Source organism: Heterodontus francisci, unplaced genomic scaffold, assembly GCF_036365525.1.
Source record: "Heterodontus francisci isolate sHetFra1 unplaced genomic scaffold, sHetFra1.hap1 HAP1_SCAFFOLD_172, whole genome shotgun sequence".
Lineage (NCBI taxonomy): Eukaryota > Metazoa > Chordata > Chondrichthyes > Heterodontiformes > Heterodontidae > Heterodontus > Heterodontus francisci.
The window spans coordinates 3,937,819-3,944,576 of record NW_027141631.1 but is presented as its reverse complement, the minus strand read 5'-3'; positions in this window follow the sequence as shown (position 1 = coordinate 3,944,576).

The window sequence follows — 6,758 nt, the reverse complement described above, 5'->3', positions numbered from 1 at the left end:
ATTCCTTTGCCTTGTTAGTCCTCCCAAAGTGCATCTCCTCACACTTCTCAGGATGAAATTCCATTTGCCACTGCTCCGTCCATCTTATCAGCCTATCGATACTGTCCTATAACCTAAGGCTTTCCTCCTCACTATTACAACATCACCAATTTTTGTGTCATCTGCGAATTTACTTATCATACCTGCTATATTCACGTCTAAATCATTAATAATTACGTATCTAATGTATATGTCAGGATGCACTATGGGAATTAATACTAAAACTTATAAAATCATAACGTGAGTAAATATTGAGCTGGTATTTAATTTGAACCTCAGATTATCTTATTGAGGTTAATTCTGTAACTTTGAAACAGGAACCATGTGTCAGTTCTATGTGTCTTTAATTTGTAGCTGAGGTTGCTCTATTGTGGGATTGACACACTGATAATTTGATAGTGGGTGAGAATTTGGACTGGGATTTATGTATCTACCTGTCAGTGGTACTGAGTTATGGTAACAGGGAAACAACGTCTGTCTCTCCTGCTCTGTTGGATAGATGGATTGAAAATGTGTCTCTGGAACTATTTCTGCTGTCTGAGACTGTGGAACTGATGACCTGTCTGTGTCTCTGCGCTCTGTGAGTGATAATGTACGGACTGTGTGTGAGAAGGAGCTGGTGACACTCTTCCTTGTGACTTGGTGGAGGAAACATCCCATTTACTCTGGCTTCTTCATTTATTTTCCTGTTGAAACAAAAGTATGTTTTACAACTCAAGTACAGGTGAGGTGGAAGATACAAAGACCATCAGCTTAATGTCTCGATTAATAATCATTATGAACAGACACAAAGGAACCCCAGGGATACAAACATTATCAAATGTTTGACTCCACTGCAGTACTGCAGCACTCAGGGTCTGTATCCTTGGTGTATTGGGCGCTATGACAACAACGTAATGATATGTAGACAGAGCCCAAACCCTGCACTGCTCCATGAATGGAAATATCCGATGGAGCAGCGACATTTGCACTGGTCAGATTTCCATTTATTGCTCCCATGGCATTAACCTGTTTAAAATGAGCCTGTCTTAGTTCTCACCTGGCGACTTACAGATGCTCTTTGTATAACTCCCCACACTCTTCCTGTCTGGCTCTGCTTCCACTCTTCACTGTCAAATAGTAACAAACCGGCTGAGATTGGAACTAAACCAGGAATATTCACTGCTGGTCTGGGGAGAGGAAGCAGCATTGAATTTCAATAACAAATTGTTCCCATTCTGTCTCCATCCCTTTGTCCACACAGCCCGAGAATGGTCTCTCCCTTCCCCCACTCACTCCATGTTCCGAGACCAGTTCCTGCTCCATTCAGCCTCTTACAAACAGCCCCCGCCTCTCCCTGAACTTGACCCCGGACTCGATGCTGATCTCTGAGTCTATCTGCGGACACGCTCCCAAAGCGATGTGCTGCTGGAAGGAGGCTGCTGTTTGCTCCCTTCCCCCTGGACCTGGATCTCTCCATTGGCGGCTGGGGGAGGGGGGCGCAGGCGCAGATTTCTGCAACAATTCCGCAAACAGAAACAAGGAAAATTTGGGGCAAACAATGAGTCCATTCGGCCCATCCTCTCCACGCCAGCGCAAAGAGAGCGATTCAGCCTCATCCCATAGTTGTTGTTATTCGACAGTGAAGTGTGGAAACAGAAGCGGACAGTCAGGATGTGGGGAGTTACACAAAGAGCATCTATTATAGGCACCAGGTGAGAAGTGTGAAGGACACATTTTAAACAGCAGCTGTTTGGTTTCGCTTGAACAGTTAGACCATGGGAGCGGGAACTAGAAATCTGACCTGTGTAAAAGTCCCTGTTCCGTCGGTCAGTCCCATTCATGTCCCAGTGGATTGTTTCTGGATGTCATTAAATTGTTGTAAAATGGCCAAAGCCCCTGGTATGCAGTAGCTGGGGGCTGCAGGACTGCAGTGGAATCAGACACTGATTCTGTTTGTATTGCTGGGTTTCCTTTGTGATTGTTCACAATGATTATTCATTGAAAAATTGTTTTGGTCACTTTTGTATCTTCTACCACATCTCTTCCTGAATTATAATAAATACATCTCCTTTCTACAGGCAAATACTTGAAGGAAGTAAAATAAATGTAATGATTCCTCGACACAAGGGGAAGTGCAGCCAGCTCCTCACACACAGTAAGTACAGTATCACTCACAGAGAGCCGAGACATCAGTTCCACAATCACCGACAGCAGAAGTAGTCAGACTGGCACTGATCCCAAGTTCCAGAGACATTTACTCAATCCAACAGTCACACAGAGCAGGAAAGACTGAAGTTGTTTCCATTTCACCCCAACTCAGTCCCACTGACAGGTAGATACATCAATCCCAGTCCAAAATCACACCCACTATCAGATTGCAAGGCATTGTGTCACTCTCACAAGAGAGCAGCCTGAACTACAAATTCAATGTCAGATGGAACAGACAAACAGTACCTGATTGTAAAATACAGAATTAATCTCAATAATGTACCCAGACTGCAGACTGAGCTACATGTTACACACCACTCCACAAATCTCACAAATGGTCAGAGTGGAAGACACAGTGTTCATTCCATTACTGCAAACTGAATGAACCTGATCTTACAAACAACAGATGATAAGATGAAAGGCCACAGACCTGAGAAAAAAACTCTGCTTCTCTCTCAACATATGCTGCCTGACGTGCTGGGTATTTTCAGTATTTTATGTTTTTATTTCAGATTTCCAGCATCTGCAGAATTTTGCTTTTATTTTAGGGTTCAAGAAACATTGCATTGTGAGGTGAGAGTGACTGCCCTTGACATCAAGGCAGCCATTGACCTTGCATAGCATCAAAGAGCCCTAGCAAAACTGGAGTCAATGGGAATTAGGGGGAAAACTTTTTTTTAAAAAAGGAAGTTAATACCAAGCATAAAGGAAGATGGCTGTGGTTGTTCAGGTCAATCATCTCACTCCCAGGACATCACTGCAGTAGTTCCTCAGGGTATTGTCCAAACACCAACCATCTTCAGCTGCTTCATTAATGACCTACCCTCCATCAAAAGGCGAGAAGTGGGGATGTTGGCTGATGATTGCACAATGTTCAGCACCATTCATGACTCCTCAGATACTGAAGCAGCCCGTGTCCAGATGTAGCAAGACCTGGACAACATCCAGGCTTGGGATGGTACCTGGCAAGTAACATTCGTGCCACATAAATGCCAGGCAATGACCATCTCAAACAAGAGAGAATCTAATCATCTCCCCTTGATGTTCAATGACATTGCCATTGCTGAATCCCCCACTATTAACATCTTGGGGATACCATTGACCAGAAACTTAATTATACCAGCCACATAAATGCTGTGGCTGTAAGAGCAGGTCAGAGGCTAGGAATTCTTCAGCAAGTAACTCACCTCCTGTCTCCCCAATACCTGCCCACTATTTACAAGGCACAAGTCAGAAGTGTGATCAAATATTCTCCCCTTGCATGGATGAATGCAGCTTTAACAACACTCAAGAAGCTCGACGCCATCAAGGACAAATTAGCCCGCTTGATTGGCATCGCATCCGCCACCTTAAATATTCACTCCCATTACCACTGATGCACAGTGACAGCAGTGTGTACCATCTACAAGCTGCACTGCAACAACTCACCAAGCTTCCTGGACAGTACCTTCCAAACCCGCCACCTCTACCACCTAAAAGGACAAGGGCAGCAGACACATTGGAAAACCACCATCTGAAAGTTCCCCTCCAAGCCACACACCATCCTGACTTGGAACTAAATTGCCAATCCTTCACTGTCACTGGGTCAAAATCCTGGTACTCTCTTCCAAACAGCGCTTTGGTTGTACCTACACAGCAAGGACTGCAGTGGTTCAAGAAGGCAGCTCACCACCACTATATCAAGGACAATAAGGAATGGACAATAAATGCTGGCCTGGCCAATGATGCCCACAACCTATGAGCAAATGAAAGAAAGGTAAGGAAATGGTGAAGGGCTTTGATAGGGTACACGGAGATATGTTTCTACTTGTGTTGGTGTCCGAAACAAGAGCCAAAAATATAAAATCATCATTAATAAAACCATTGAGGAATTCTTGAAAACCCTATTTATGTAGTGAGTGGTGAGTGGAATCTGGAATTTGCTTTCACAAGGAGAGGCTGCGGCGGATAGTATTGACACATTTAAGGGGAGGTGGAACACGTGTATGGGGAGAAAGGAATTGTGGGATACACACATTGGGCTTTATTTTTCTTTCATTCATTAATATAAAGCAGGATGGCTGGAAATATGTGAAGAGCATAGAGCAGTTGGGATGTTCCCAGTGCAGTGTTTTGTCTGGATGGATCTGCCCAGAACACTTGTGTTGCAGAGCTGGGAGCTTCAGTACTTCAGTGGAGGCAGACACTGACACTGGTTTTCATTTGTGGCTATTATTAATGATTATTCGTTGAGAGATTAAATTGATCACTTTGATATTTTACACCTCACCTGTTCTTGAGTTATAAGATATACTTTTTCTTCTTCCAGGCAAATACTTGAAGGAATCATGATGAATGTGATGGTTGCTGCACTCGAGGCACAAGGAACAATGCAGCCAGCTCCTCTCACACACAGTAGGTACATTATCACTCAGAATGCAGAGCCACAGTTGGTTCATCAGTTCCACAGTGTCAGACTGCAGAAGTAGTCAGGCCCACATTGATCCCACGTTCCAGAGACATTATTTCAATCCAAGAATCAAACAAAGCAGGAGAGAAAGAAGTTGTTTCCATTTCACCCCAATTCAGTCCCACTGACAGTCAGATACCTCAATCCCAGGTCAAAATCACACCCACTAGCAGATTAAAATGTAATGTGTCAATCTAAATATAATGCAGACTTAGCTATCAATTAAATATCAGATAGAATTGGCACATGGTACTGATTGGATGACACAGAATCTAACCTAATGGAATACCCTGACATTTAAATTAAATACCATAGGCAAAGTTCACATAGATTGATTATAAAGGATGTTTAAACATCCCCATAGTGTACCTTAAGCAGCCATAAAGACAGGGCTAAATTGTGGCGAGTCGAAGAGACTTAGTAGTTGGCAGGAAAAAAGACAGAGGCGCAAGGGGAGAGCCAACTGTGCAACAGCCCCAACAAACAAATTTCTCTGCAGCACCTGTGGAAGAGCCTGTCACTCCAGAATTGGCCTTTATAGCCACTCCAGGCGCTGCTTCACAAACCACTGACCACCTCCAGGCGCGTATCCATTGTCTCTCGAGATAAGGAGGCCCAAAAGAATAGTGCACCTTAAGATACAAGTTACATACAAGTCCAACATTCATTACAGTGAAATATTTAAAGCTGCTGAAAGATATTGTAACCTGAGACACAAATTAGATGCCAGTTCAGAACTCACCCACACTGTAAAATTGAAAGATACAGAATCAATTCCATTAGATCTAAACATTATATACCATTCTAAAAACTCAAACAATATCAAACTGAAATACAGTATTGATTCCATTCATATAGATTGATCTAAACAATACCAGTGCAAAAATCACATGCAGTATCAGATTGAGCAATGCTGATATGAAGTCTAAACTGTGATGTAAATTAGATGCCAGTGCAGAACTTACCCAGACTGCGGAATTGAAAAATACAGTAGACTGAGATACGGATTATTTACCAGCCAAAAACATCTCATACATTATCAGAGTGAAATAGATTATCAATTCCATTTGTGTAGACTGAGCTCCACATTACAAACCAGTATAAAACAATCTCATATCAGGTTGTTTTAGTTATTATGCTACAAGACTAGTAATCCAGAAGTCTCGACTAATGATCCAGAGACATGAGTTCAAATTCTACGACAGAATCTGAGTAATTTAATTTCAGTTAATTAAAAAAATCTGGAATTAAAAAATCTAGTATCAATACTAGTGACCTTGGAACTACTAGATTGTTGCAAGAAAATCCATCAGATCCAGGAATGTCCTTAAGAGAAGGAAATCTGCCATTCTGACCCAGTCTGGCCGATAAGTGATTCCAGACCCACAGGAATGTGATTCAATCTTAACTGTCCTCTGAAATTGCCCTGTAAACCACTCAGCATAATTGTAAGAGTAATTACTGATGGGCAATAAATACTGACCTGGCCAGCGATGTCAACATCCTGTGAATGAATAAACAAGCAGTATCAGACTGAGAAATAACATTATATATTCCATTGGAACAGACTGAAGTACAGATAACATAGCACGCCATAAATCTATAGTGTTCGAATGAAAGATACTGTCTCAATTATTTATTGCAGCCTGAGCTACACATTACATACCTATTTTTCTTTTTTAGAATTAGAACATTACAGCGCAGTACAGGCCCTTCAGCCCTCGATGTTGCGCCGACCTGTGAAACCATCTGACCTACACTATTCCATTTTCATCCATATGTCTATCCAATGACCACTTAAATTTCCTTAAAGTTGGTGAGTCTACTACTGCTGCAGGCAGGGCGTTCCACGCCCCTACTACTCTCTGAGTAAATAAACTACCTCTGACATCTGTCCTATATCTATCACCCCTCAACTTAAAGCTATGTCTCCTCGTGTTTGCCATCACCATCCGAGGAAAAAGACGCTCACTATCCACCGTATCTAACCCTCTGATTATCTTATATGTCTCTATTAAGTCACCTCTCCTACTCCTTCTCTTCAACGAAAACAATCTCAAGTCCCTCAGCCTTTCCTCGT